The following is a 13871-nucleotide window of genomic DNA, read 5'->3' as shown; positions in this document are numbered from 1 at the left end:
GTTTCCTGAAGTAGAATCCTATGAGGCACAGTTAGATCGCTATTGTTGATGCTTTTATAAAAGGACCACCGACCATCAGTGAAAGCAAAATTGAAGAACAATCTATTTATTGATGAATTACATGAAGTCTCTTATGTACATGCAGGATAAGGGATTTTTTTCAAAAAAATAATAGCTAATCTCTCAAAAGACACACTTCCATAGCTTATGACCAGAGCTTTGTATTTCCCTTTATGAACTTCACTGCACCACTATTACACCTCAGGGTCATAGAAAATTAAATTTAGACTCTGACAATCCAAAGATCCCATCATTTCATAAAACTGGTCAGCTATGACAGAACTAACCATCAATTCAGAAAATTAAGCTTCTCTGCCATAGCTGGTATCTGCAGTACATTAAGTGAAATGAGGAAGTACCTGTCTGCCAATGAGCTTTCAGTATATAAAACAGGGATAAGATGTTCCCCCACCCCGAACCTTAGCGTCCAAAAGATGGGGTACCAGCATGAATTCCTCTAAGCTCAGTTACCAGCTTAGTACTTGTAGCGCTGCCACCAACCAGGAATTCCAGTGCCTGGTACACTCCGGTCCCCCCCAAAAACCTTGCCCGGGGACCCCCAAAACCCAGTCCCTCTCGATCTTAACAGAAGGACATTAAATCCTTTCCCTCACCGTTGCCTCTCCCAGGCTTCCCCTCCCTGGGTTACCCTGGAAGATCACTGTGATTCAAACTCCTTGAATCTTAAAACAGAGAGGAAAATCCACCTTCCCCCCTCTTTCCTCTCTCCCCCTCCCAAGACTCTCCCTGAGAGAGAAAGTAATCCTAACAAAGAGAGAAATTAACCTTTCTCTTCCCCTTCCCTCCTTTCTCCCCACCAATTCCCTGGTGGATCCAGACCCAGTCCCCTGGGCTCTCACCAGAATAAAAAAAGTCAGGTTCTTAAACAAGAAAAGCTTTTAATTAAAGAAAGAAAAAACAGTAAAAATTATCTTTGTAAATTTAAGATGGAATATGTTACAGGGTCTTTCAGCTATAGACACTGGGAATACCCTCCCAGCCTAAGTATACAAGTACAAATTAAAATCGGTTTCAGCAAATACACATTTGACTCCTTCCAACCAAATACACATTTGCAAATAAAGAAAACAAACATAAGCCTAACTCGCCTTACCACCTAGTACTTACTATTTTGAATCTATAAGAACCTGTATCAGGGAGATTGGAGAGAAACCTGGTTGCACATTTGGTCACTTTCAGAACCCAGAGAGAACAACAACCAAAAACTAACAGCACACACACAAAACTTCCCTCCCTCAAGATTTGAAAGTATCCTGTCCCCTGATCGGTCCTCTGGTCAGGTGACAGCCAGGCTCACTGATCTTGTTAACCCTTTACAGGCAAAAGAGATATGAAGTACTTCTGTTCTATTAACTCTTACTTATCTGTTATGACAGACCAGAAAATTGTAATATCTACCAGTTTAAGGATACTGAACTGGACATGCTCTCTTCATTACAGTTCCATAAATAACTATCAGCTATTTGTGACATTCTGTACCTTGGAGAGCATCTTGTAACCCCCATAGTCTTTATTTCATATAATTGTGATCTTACATATAAGGCATGCCTTGTAAGGTATCAGGGGAAAGGTTATAATCTGGTGAAAGTCATTTCTCTATCCATATATGTATATCATTCATGCATATGAAGTTATGAGAATTGTGCTGTATGGTTGTCACTAAAATATGCTGTAGGTTGGGGAAGCAGCCAGATATTAGCTCCCCAGAGGCAAAGAGCAAGGAAAGTAACCACACACTCGGGTGGGGTGTCAATCCACGCATCAACAAACATTCTCTAGCAAGGGAAGGCTACAATGCAATGACTCATCTGCTTCAGGCCCACCAGGGAAATTGTCCAGCCTTGCCTGGAGACTCAACAATGCCCCCAGACATGCCTGGACTTGTGTTTTCCAAGCACGTGGATGGAAGGTATAAAACCCAACACAGCAGGCCCATGCTGGGCCTTTTTCCTTCACCCACCTATATTGCAAGCAACAAGGACATTCTGAAGACTCCAGCTGAGGAGACTGGCCCAGATTTCAAGGGCAAAATCTCTGCACTATGAACTGCAATATCCAGTGGGGCAAGAAAAACTGCTTAGACTAATTGTTGCTCAGTCTAATAGAGTCGAGGGCTTAAACTGCATGCTTATGTTTTATTTCTTTTGGTAACTAACTATGACTTCTTGCCTATCACTTAATATCACTTAAAATCTATCTTTTGTAGTCAATACATTTGTTTTATTGTTTATGTTTACCAGTGAGTTTGCATGAAGTGTGGCAAATCTGCTCATGTTTTGCAAAGGCTGGATGTCCACTTTCCATTGATGAAGTGGTGAACCAACTGATAAATTTGCACTGCTTGTCTTGGGAGGTACAAGAAGATATATTCGTGAGGTTCAGGTGCTGAGAGCTGGTGGGATTGGCTCTGGTGCCTTTCTCTGTGATTCATGAGTGGCTCTGGGAGCATTCATGCAATCTAGCTGGGTGTGGTTGTGCTGTGTGATCACATGTGGTTGTGCTGTGTGATCACAGCGCCTGGAGGGGCTTGCTGCTTGTCACTAGCAAAGCATTGCAAGAGACAGCCCAGGCTGGAGGGAGTTTAAGAGGCAAAGCAATGCCAAAGTCCCAGGCTGAACCCCTGGGATCCCATCACACTATTGTTATACGTATTGCTAAGATTTATCAACCCCCAAACAAATGTTAAACACAGTAAATTATCAGTGGAGAGTATATCAGGCAATCGCATTATAAAATCAAAATAGTATAAAATGTAAAACACCTCATTCTGCAGCTATGGTACCTTAGTTACCAGAAAACTGTGTAGTTCATCTCTATTTTTGAAATACTCGAGGTTACATTTTCTATGTATTGTGTGAGAAATGAGGCATGTATCTCCCATCAATGTTAATGGCAGTTGAACAGATAGTTCCTAGTACACTGAACTGAAAAGATACCCTATGGAATAAAGATTTAACTCCTGGCTGATTTATTAGAGCTCTGGAATATTAGCAGATATTTTGACTCCATGATTAATTCACATACTGTAATTCTCTTTGTGACTCACAGAAGTTCTGAATTTAAAAGTGCTAACTCGTAGCTCTGCTGCCATATTTGCAGTTAGCAGCACTAAATTCTGACTCCTGGCCTCTTAGGAAATCAGTCTTCAATCCCACTGTGAAGTTATTCACCTGGGTTTGAGTTTTAATGTGTGGAAATACCTTTTCTTTTTTAAAGCCATGCTCCGAGGATGCTCATATTGAAACAACCTGTGATTTTTCAGCTGTCTTTCAACACCTTTCCCCCAAACCAAACTTCCCCCATCACATGAGATTTCCACCTTGAGAGTTAGAGTTCATCCTCAAGAAAATGTACAAAGATTGGTTTACTTTCAAAACTGTTTAGGTTAATCATGGCTATAAAGACTAAGGAGCTTTAGAAAGGCATCAAAAAGCTACGTCCATAGGCAATGGTACAATGACAGATGAAATTCAGCATAGACAAAAGCAAGATAATGCACATTGGAAGGAATAATTTGAACTGCTTAAAACATTGAGAAGTTCTAAATTAACTATAACCACTGTGATTCTAAGAATATCCCACCACCAGTTGTCACATTGCTGTCATGATACACACCCAAAAGGTGGTAATATATAATTGGAAAACTAATAACTCACTGATCATTAATTTTCTTGTGTCATAGATGTATGGTAAACCCCCAAAGCACTTTATAGATATGTGCTGGAAATAGGTTCTTAAAATGTATTTGGCAAGTAGTGCCTAAGCCATGCCTGTTCCAGATAAAGGAATGTGATTCCACCTACTTGAAAGTAGCAAAGAGTCCTGTGGCACCTTATAGACTAACAGGCGTATTGGAGAATGAGCTTTCGTGGGTGAATACCCACTTCGTCGGATGCATCTGACGAAGTGGGTATTCACCCACGAAAGCTCATTCTCCAATACGCCTGTTAGTCTATAAGGTGCCACAGGACTCTTTGCTGCTTTTACAGATCCAGACTAACACGGCTACCCCTCTGATACTTGACTACTTGAAAGTGTTTCCTATGTAAATTAAGCAAGATGTGACCAATATAAAAACCAGCACATTTACATGCAAGGTAAATAAAGCCATCTGGAGAGCAAGTGGGGAAAGATGACCATGTAACAATCTTGTCAGAGAATGGAGACTGCACCCCCCACCCCAGCATGCCTTCCTGCCTCTGGAAGCAGGGTCAGTCAACTTTGGGAAGATATGAGCAGAGTCAAAAAGACATTTTGGAATTCTTCATGTGAAGAGACAAAATAACAAAACACTTTGAGCTGTGTGAAGGGTCCTGTCAGGAAGTCTGGTCAATTATATTGGAAAAAAGACTTGGTGAGAAGCATTTCTTTGAACAAAAAACCCAAGCTTTTTAAATCAGGTTTTAGTCTTAAAAGCATATGTTTACTTCTGTTTGTGTGTAACCCTTTTTATCTTTATACCTTATACTTCATATCACTTAACTCTATGCCTTTTTTTAAAATAAACTTTTTTTTTCTATTGTCTACTAGAAGCGTTGCTAAAAGTGCAGGATTCAAATTGCTGTTCAGTGCTTTGATTAAACTAGAGTGTTTGTTAACCCCAACTGAGGTAACGAGTTGCTGGATATTGTCTCTTTAAGGGAGCAGCAAATAACTTCTGAAAGCATTCAGTGAGAGAGCTGGACTCTACAGGGCAGGTGGTTTGGGAGAAATTTGGGACTGGGAGTGTGTTGAGGCTACACTGCAGGTGGAAGCCAGGGTGAGGCTACTGTGCTATGAGCAAGCTGCTGGTGTCAGGGCTCTGAACCTAGGCTGCACTGAACAGAGACACCCAGGCTTACAAGGCAGGACTCAGATATCCATTATAGAGAGGTAAGAGAATGCCTTTGGGCAGTTTAAAGCCGTGATCAAAAAAGCAAATAAAATGTTAGGATACAACTAACAGTGAATATATTATAATTGCAGAATATAACCCAAAGAACATTCTTAGTTGGAATACTCTATTCAGTTCTGGTAATCCTGTCTCAGAAAAGTTATAACAGAAACAGAAGGGTTAAGAATCAGGCAATGAAAATAATTACATCATGAAAATATTTCTGTCAAGATAAAGTTAAATAACTGGGAGCATTTATTTTAGAGCAGAGATAAATTAGAAGGAACACCACAGAGGTATCCAGAGCAAGGACAAATCAATCACTCCTATTTGCCCTCTCCTAATACAAGGAAAGTGGGTATTTAATGAAACTGACATACAACATATTTAAAAAGTGATAAAAGGAAATACTTTATTGCACAGGCTTAATTCATCTATGGAATTCATTGCCACAAGATGCAATTACAGGCACTAGAGAAAACCCTAAGATGTATGGATAGGGAAACATATTGAGATGAAAAGCTCAGTTAGATTCCACAGAGCAACAGATAAGATTTTAAATAGGATAATACACACACACACACACACACACACACCCCTTATATAAATTTGTGTTCACGCCCACCCACCCACAATCTAAACTTTCATGCCTCAGGACAGAAACCAACAAATAACTAAAGGAGTTGTGAAGACACAATCTTTAGAGGTATGCTATTTCCTATAATTGTCTACTGTAAGACTTTCTATATATTCCCCTGAAACATCTGGTACTGACCACTCTTGGACATATGATGCTGGATTAGAGGGACCACTGGCCTGATTCAATAGAATACTTCCTCTGTTCTATTTATTTCAATTTGTGATCCAAACCCTGGAGGGTTACCTCAGCTCTAGCCTGTAACTTTTAAAGAAAGCAGGCTTTTTATATGTTTAAAAGTTTATAGCAACTCTTATATTTTTTCTTAATTTTGTTTATTGCTAATGTTTCAAGCAACCAAACACATTTAAGCAACCCATTTTTTTTCAGGAAATATGGGCATTTTGACATTAAAATTGAACATAACAGAAGCAGCCAGTTGTTACTAATTATGCAACGTCTTTGCATGGTTATATTGCTCATCAGCAGAATAAAAATCCTAAATAATTAACAGAACTTCTATAAAATGTATGATGGATCATATATCAAAGACAGATCCTCTGTGATGTTGTTTGCCTCTTAAAGATAAGTATTATCTTAACATAAAAGGCTATGTCTTTTTTCCACTAAGCAGATTTGCTTTTTCTTAGCTGGAAGCCTTTGTTCTGAATGTTTTGTCATGGTGAAATGTCCTGTAATGAATCTGGCATTTTGGTATTGTTATACATTAGATTTCTCATTGTCTTAGCTATTGTCTACAAGAAGTGTTGCTAAAAGTGCAGGATTCAAATTGCTGTTCAAAGCATTTTAAACTGTATGTGGCTGGTTTTTAATGAGCTGTCTTTTCTTTTAATTTGCTGGACGTTTACTGCAAAGACGTGAAAGTATATCAATGCCTCTTTCTTTTCTGACCCAGTATGGCGTTGGAAATTAAAAGTCCATCTCTCAGAGAGGTTTTCTCCTGAAGTATTTTAGATATACGGGGGGTTGGAGTGGGGAGGGAAGGGAACTGGTTGACTAAACTGTCAGTACATTTATTTTAATACATTTTATTTAAAATATAATGCAGGAGACTGACTGCCTCAGAAGGTTTGTGATCAGATAGGCAACCTTTCACTTGTAGGTTGCCAGTTTCAGTTCGGCCCATGTCAGCAGTGATCAGATGTTGGCAGATATGAAGTAAACTGGTGTTTTTAATCCAGCTCCTTCTAAATACTTGCTCACATTAAAATACCACCACAAATGCCTATCCTAGAAACCAAACTCTCCCATTGAGGGCAGAGGCCTCCTCATGAGGCTTGAGAAATACTAGCAAAATCACATGGCGTGCACCAGCAATGCTGTAACCTTTTCTTTTGCAAAATGTTTCTACGAACACAAGTTTAGTTCTTGTTAATGTTCCTGTAGTCACATCCCTGAAGACTGACGTCCTCTATGCTCACAGAACAAGTCAGGCACAAGCAGAAGCAGTGAACATTTTCTCACCCCTGTGCCTGAGCCTTGGATTGGTGGCATCCATCTATAGAGCTGAAAGGGTGATTCAGAATCACTCATCAACTCAGAGCTGAGGTGAGGCTTCTTGACTGAGAGTGAGTGCAAGGGTTCCAATTAGTACCAGAAGAATGAGACAGTGAGTATCACTATCAGTCAGGAAATGGACAGTCACCTAGATACCAAGGTGATAAATGGAAGAGGGAGAAAAAAAATAAAACCACTGAGCCAAATTCACAGAAGTAACATAACATCTGTCAGAAGGTAACAACCTGCGCCATCCAATCCCCCATGCTGGAGCCTTTTCTCTACTCAGATAAAGGCCTCATCACTTCAAAAAACATACAAAACTTCTTCTAGTTAATCAGACAAATCTGATTTTTCAGCAGAATCATGAGTAGCACTTTCAGCAACATTAATTTAAAAATAAAACTTTTTTTTTTCATCTGAAACTATTTTCAAACTCTGAGATTCATGCTGGAAATACATATGTTTACTTATGTGATTCAATTACATTAATATTAGATTTTATAATACTATAATAATAATACTGATATAATATAGACCAGGGATTGGCAACCATTAGCATGCAGCTTGCCAGGGTAAGCACCCTGTGGGCCAGGTCAGTTTGTTTACCTGCCACGTCCGCAGGTTCGGCTGATCACAGCTCCCACTGGCCACGGTTCACCATTCCAGGCCAATAGGAGTGGTGGGAAGTGGTGGACAGCACATCCCTTGGACCATGCCATTTCCCACAGCCCCCTTTGGCCTTGGGACAGCAAACTGCGGCCAGTGGGAGCTGCGATCGGCCGAACCTGCGGATGCGGCAGGAAAACAAACAAGCCCAGCCCACCAGGGTGCTTACCCTGGCGAGCTGCATGCCAAAGGTTGCCAATCCCTACTACTATTTACTACTATTTACTATAAACATATACTATGTTTATAACACTAGTATAATAATACTGATATAACATCAGAAGGGATGTTAAATTTTGCTGATGAATGAACTAAACACCTGCTACCTGAATCAAAATAATCTAGTAAACATAATCTGCGTAATCCAGTTACTATGTAAACCATTGCTAACAAAAAGTGCCCATTCTTCATAAATGGCCTTTATCTCTACTGATACTTGGCATAGAAAAAACATGAAAGCTAAGGAAGCGTTTTAAAGAGTTGCTGACAACATTTAACATGTTCCCTGGAGTCATATTCAAATCAAAAGTCTCTCATCAGCACATATCTCATACTACTGCCAACCTCACAGGCGACATAGAAGATGTGTGTGTACAGGAAATTTGAAAAGGAGCTGTGTTGGGAATCAGGAGCAAAAATAAATGTTTCCGATCTATGTCCAGAGTAGAACTGCAGAGAGTTCTTTACTGGAATTGTGCAAAATGTTCATAACAAATTTACAAAGGCAATTGTACTTAAATACATGACTTAAAAACTCTTTAGGGCAACCTGTGCATATATAGCACACTTAGGAAAAAGGTGCTATATACACATAGTAGTACAATGATTTGGATGGGAGCCTTTAGGAGTTACCACAAAACAAATAGAAAATAGATCTATCTTAGTTTAGGGACTTATATATCCCCTATCATTGTAGTATCTGAGCATCTCACAGTTATTAACATATTTATCCTCACAACACCCACGTGAGGTAGGGAAGTGCTATTTTCCACTTTTTACAGATGAGTAACTGCCGCATAGACAAAGGGACCTGCCCAAAGTCACACAGGAAGTCTGTGGCAGAACAAGGAATTCAATTTGGGATTCCCAAATCCCAGACTAATTCCCTAACCACTGGAACATCTTTCCCCTCATGATCGTAAATTAGACTATGTGCCCATTAAGCGGCATAGAGATACTCAGAATTTTGCACTAGTCTGCTTACATCTGAATCTGGCCCATTCCACTCTTGGTTACACCAGTGCAACACCAGAATTTGTCCCCATATCTGCATACGGAATTTGATGAATGTTTAATAGATTAGAGATGCCATATTATAAAAACAGTAGATGATTTAAGGCACTCCAATGCAAATATGTTTTGTAGCATGCTTGAAGTTAGTAACGATTCAAGATTGTCAAATAGCAGGGTCAAAAAGGAATTATTTAATCAAAGTTTGACAATCTGAGTTTAGTAGAACACTAGACAGAATACAGCAAGAATAGATGCATTACCACCCTTGGTGTAAGGTGAAGAGCCGGCCTCTAGGTCTCTCTTCTGTAACTGGTGGGATGCCGGCAGTTTGTACTCCCTGTCTCCCTCTGGCTTTTATATGGTGTGAGACAGAGAAACTGCTTTTCTGAAAGAAAATTGCTTTCCCTTGATTAATTTCACTATTTGTTTATTTTTTCACATTTTCATTTTACCTAATTACTTATGGAATTTCTTTTAGGGTATCTTTAGGTTATATAATGAATACGCTAAAGAGAATTCTAATCTGGTTATTATTACTGACAGCTGTGACAACCAGCAGTTCTTACTGAATTAAAAACATCTTTCTGTAGATCCTTATTTCACCCATTACAGAAAAAAATCTGCAAATCAAGTACTTCTTATTAGTCACAGAACATAATTAAATCATGAACACCCCCTTATCAATCACTCAGTCTTGTTTGTGCCATACTTCTGTGAACACTTTTATCATCAGTTTAAGGGGCTTTTCCCTAGATGTCTATATTCCCATAGACAGCAGTACAGCCCAATACTTGATCACGTGAAGTTCCTGAATACAGGTGACTCACAGGTTAAAAACCAACATCCTTGGCCTTAGAATTCAGACCCACTCTGCTAAAATTGTAAAAGATTCTGGGGGGATAGTGACTATGCAAATGAATTTAATATACAAAAAAAAGAAAGAAGAAAGAGTTAATATTTACAATCAGGTGCTAACTGCTTTAATATAATTAAAGCTTCCAACATTACTCAATTTGAAGGAACATGCTAGTTTCTCAGAAATTGTCATTGTAAAAAGGTAATTTTATATAAAGTTCTGAATTCCCAATTACCCAAAATATCGTGACACAAAAGAAATATTTACTACTTCTTTTAAAACTGATCTCATCTTTAAGTTGCACCTTGAGACAACATTTAATAACACTTCATATTCCATGATGCGATTTACATAGCACCATACTAATTATATAGCACCATGACAAAAAAGAAAAACAATTATTAAGATATCATAGCACAGAAGCACAAGTCTTTAATTATAATAAAATGGGAAGTTGCCACTTTTTGTTTTTCACTCTGTTACACCTTTTTCAACCGTTCTGATCACTGAAGTCAGTGGAGTTATGCTGGAATAAAACTCATACACACAGTGGAGAACCAGGATTTTAATTTATCACTAAGGCTGCGAGTTTGTCACAGATTCCATCACTTTCTGGGACCTCCATGACTTCTACAGCGACCAGTGCAGCTGGCCCAGGGGCCATCTGAGCAGCTTGGGCAGCTCTTGGGCCAGCCGCACCAGCCGCTGCTGGGGCAGTCTCGGGCCACCGTACCACCCCCCACCCCCAACGGCAGCAGGAGTTTGGATGTGGGAGAGGGCTTAGGGCTAGGGTATGGGGTGAGGGCTCCAGGCGGTGCTTACTTCAGGGGAGAGACTCCCCGGAAGCTGCGACATCCCTCAGCTCCTGGTGAAGGCATGGCCAGGCAGCTCTGTGCACTGCCTCTGCCTGCAGGCACCGCCCCTAAGAGCTGAGGGAGCGGGATGTCACTATTTTCACAGAGGCACAGAGCTAGGTAGGGAGCCCTGCCAACTCCCCCCTCAGCACCAGCAGGATTTCCGGGCTGCATGCTGCCACCCGCCCTCCCCCTCCCCCCAGCACCTGCAGTGCCCCTAAGCCACCCAAGCTTTAGTCAGGGGTATATAGCAAAAGTCATGGACAGGTCATGGGACATGAAGTTTTGTTTACTGCCCATGACTTTTACTAAAAATAGCCGTGACTAAATCATAGCCTTATTTATAGTTACTTTTATTGCTCGACATTTGTGCATTGTAGAGAGTTCTAATGGGATATACAGCCTTTCCTCTCTAGCTCAACAGACTGAATTTAAGGGGGTAATGACTCTGGCCCCATTCCTGCAATGGACTCTGCTAGCATGGACCCTTATCTGTGCAGAGTCCCACAAACTTCAGCAATACTCTATGCAGCATAAGGGCCAATGTGAGCAAATCTAAATAAAAGTCATGATTATTTCAGTGCTATTCAGTCCCCTGTGTGAAATGAGTTGGTGTTTTCATTGCAATTCCTAGCTGACAGGCATTCAGCTCACAGAATCTGCTTCAATAATTGGATCTCTTTGCAGCCTTTTACACAGTGGGCCTCAAGGTACTACTAACACACCTATCTGACACAGCAGTAATAGATGGCCCAGTACTACTGTGGCTCTAATTGTTCTTCTCCAGCACAACTCAGAGTCGCAATAGTTAATTGTTCCTCCTCTCCAAAGGTCCTTGACTCTGGGGTCCTACAAGGATCCATACAATTCCTCTTCTCATTAACATCTAGATGAGACCACTGGGAGAAATTGTGAGACACTGTAAGCTTTGATGCCAACAGTATGTCACTGACACTCATCTCATTCTCAATTGATAGAACCATTGCCTCTACTAAAATGTCAGAATACCTACAGGAAATCATCTCTCAGATGAAAGCATCCGATTGAACCTGAATCTAGGAAAATCTGTAGTGATGCTGGTTGGAAAAGGGAAGTGTTCTGAAGAACTGGCCAAGTGTCCATCTTCTGTGGAAGTTATATAGCTCCCATTTGTCAAAGTGGTGAAAGCATCTGAGTCCTATTGGACTCCTTACAGAGTTTGGATGACCAGGTAGCATCAGTTTCTAAAAATGTTTTCTTCCATCTTCAGCTTGCTAGGAAGCTTTGTCTCTTCCTTCCAGACAAGGACCTAGCCACACTGATCCATTCACTTGTCATTGCTAAGTTGGATTCCTGTAACCTACTGTATTTGAAGCTGAATGTGAAGAGGGTGGACAAGCTCCAGAATGTGGCTGCTAGCCTTCTCCGTGCCTTAGGCCACCATGAGAAAATTAGGCCTGTGCTCAAGGCTGGCTCCCAACACAAGTTAAAGACCGTGGTCCTGATTTTCAAAGCAACTATTGAATCAAAGCACAGCTACATCAAAGACCAAATGTTGAGTTGTCTAGAGTGGTTCACAACTGTGAATGCTAATAAGAGGTCAAAAAATAGGGCAGATATCCCAAACTGGTTGTATGTTCTGTATTTAGATTTCACCAAGCCAGTAGCAAATGTGTACTCCTGGATCACTTTACCAGCCTTACCATGGAGTCACAGACAGTCCCATTATGCTCTCCAGCCTAACCTGCCACCCAGGCAAACTGGACTTAGTGATAATGGTCACATAAACCAAAAATCACACAACACCAGGTTACTCCCACACCCAAAGGATTGGTCACTTGCCCCAGAACGATTGGCACTTTGGATCTCACACCAAACACAACACTGACAGCCAGTTCTACAGTAAACTAATTATAGTTTTATTAGCTAAGGAAAAAGAATGAGTTATTGAGAGATTAAAGCAGGTAAAATATAACAACAGTTGAGTCAAAGTTTGGAAGTCCCAAATGATAGCAGTTGATTTAATACACTGCTAATTTCCCAAAACTCTTTTTCAGGGAACCCAGATGTTTCTGGGAATCCTCACTTTGCATTTGGTATCCTTCCTGTAAGATTCCAAACAGTCAGAGATAAAGGATCTTTCTTTGAATCCATATTTATATCTACTTCTCACAGAAAATAAGCTGACAGTCTCTCTAACCATGTGGGTTTTCCTTTGATGCTGATGAGTAGAAAATGCAGAGTGCATCTGTGAATTCCCATTGTTGAACACAATGGCCCACACTTTGAAGTTAGCACTCGTCTTCATTTACATTTCTAAAGCTCCAATCACATTTGATAGGTAATTTAATTACACGGATATACACAATGTAAAAGGTAATGTAATAGTAAATAACAATCCTTCATTAGTTTTTATGAAGTTTACACATCAAGTACATTCTCATCTTAACACTAAGGCACACTTTTGATCTTGGGTTCACTAATTATAGGGTTATACATAATGTAATATGATAGCAATCAAGAGGTTATAGATAAGAGAAGACAATACCATTAACATTTCCTTTGAACTAAACTAACACACAAGTGAATTGGCAGGATTACACTACAATACCTTTTGACACTCTGATTTCTATTAGCATACGAGTGAATTAGCCTACAGCACTGTCCTGACCTGGCACCAACTTAGACAATGTCACACTATGAACCATCATAACAGCTGCACTACTCTGAGATAACACAAATCACAAAGCCCATAAACCCATATGTTCTCTTTGTCTGAGAGTTGCAGACAAAGCATTCTTTGTCATTGCAATCTGGTTATGGAACAATCTTCCAAAGGAAATCAGATGAACCGGTAGTCTGACTGTTTTTAGGAAATGCTGTAAAACCAACCTCTCCAAAATAGCCATTCCATCATAAGTATGACACTCACAACACAGAGACACCTCTTCTACCCTTAAACACCTAACACTCAAAAAAATGAAAAATCCTTCTCCCAAACAGAGTTTAGACCCTGAAAAGAGAAAATTGCCAGAGGCTCCATGAATTCTACTAGGGATTTCACCATGGTTGTTGATCTTATATAGAAAGCACTCAGATATGATGATGATGGGCAGCAGTATAAAACCCTAAGATAGATCAATAGAGCAGGATACTAGGTTGAAGAGCAAC

The sequence above is a fragment of the Gopherus evgoodei genome, chromosome 1 (assembly GCF_007399415.2).
Source record: "Gopherus evgoodei ecotype Sinaloan lineage chromosome 1, rGopEvg1_v1.p, whole genome shotgun sequence".
NCBI classification, from domain to species: Eukaryota; Metazoa; Chordata; order Testudines; family Testudinidae; genus Gopherus; species Gopherus evgoodei.
This window is presented reverse-complemented; position numbering follows the sequence as displayed.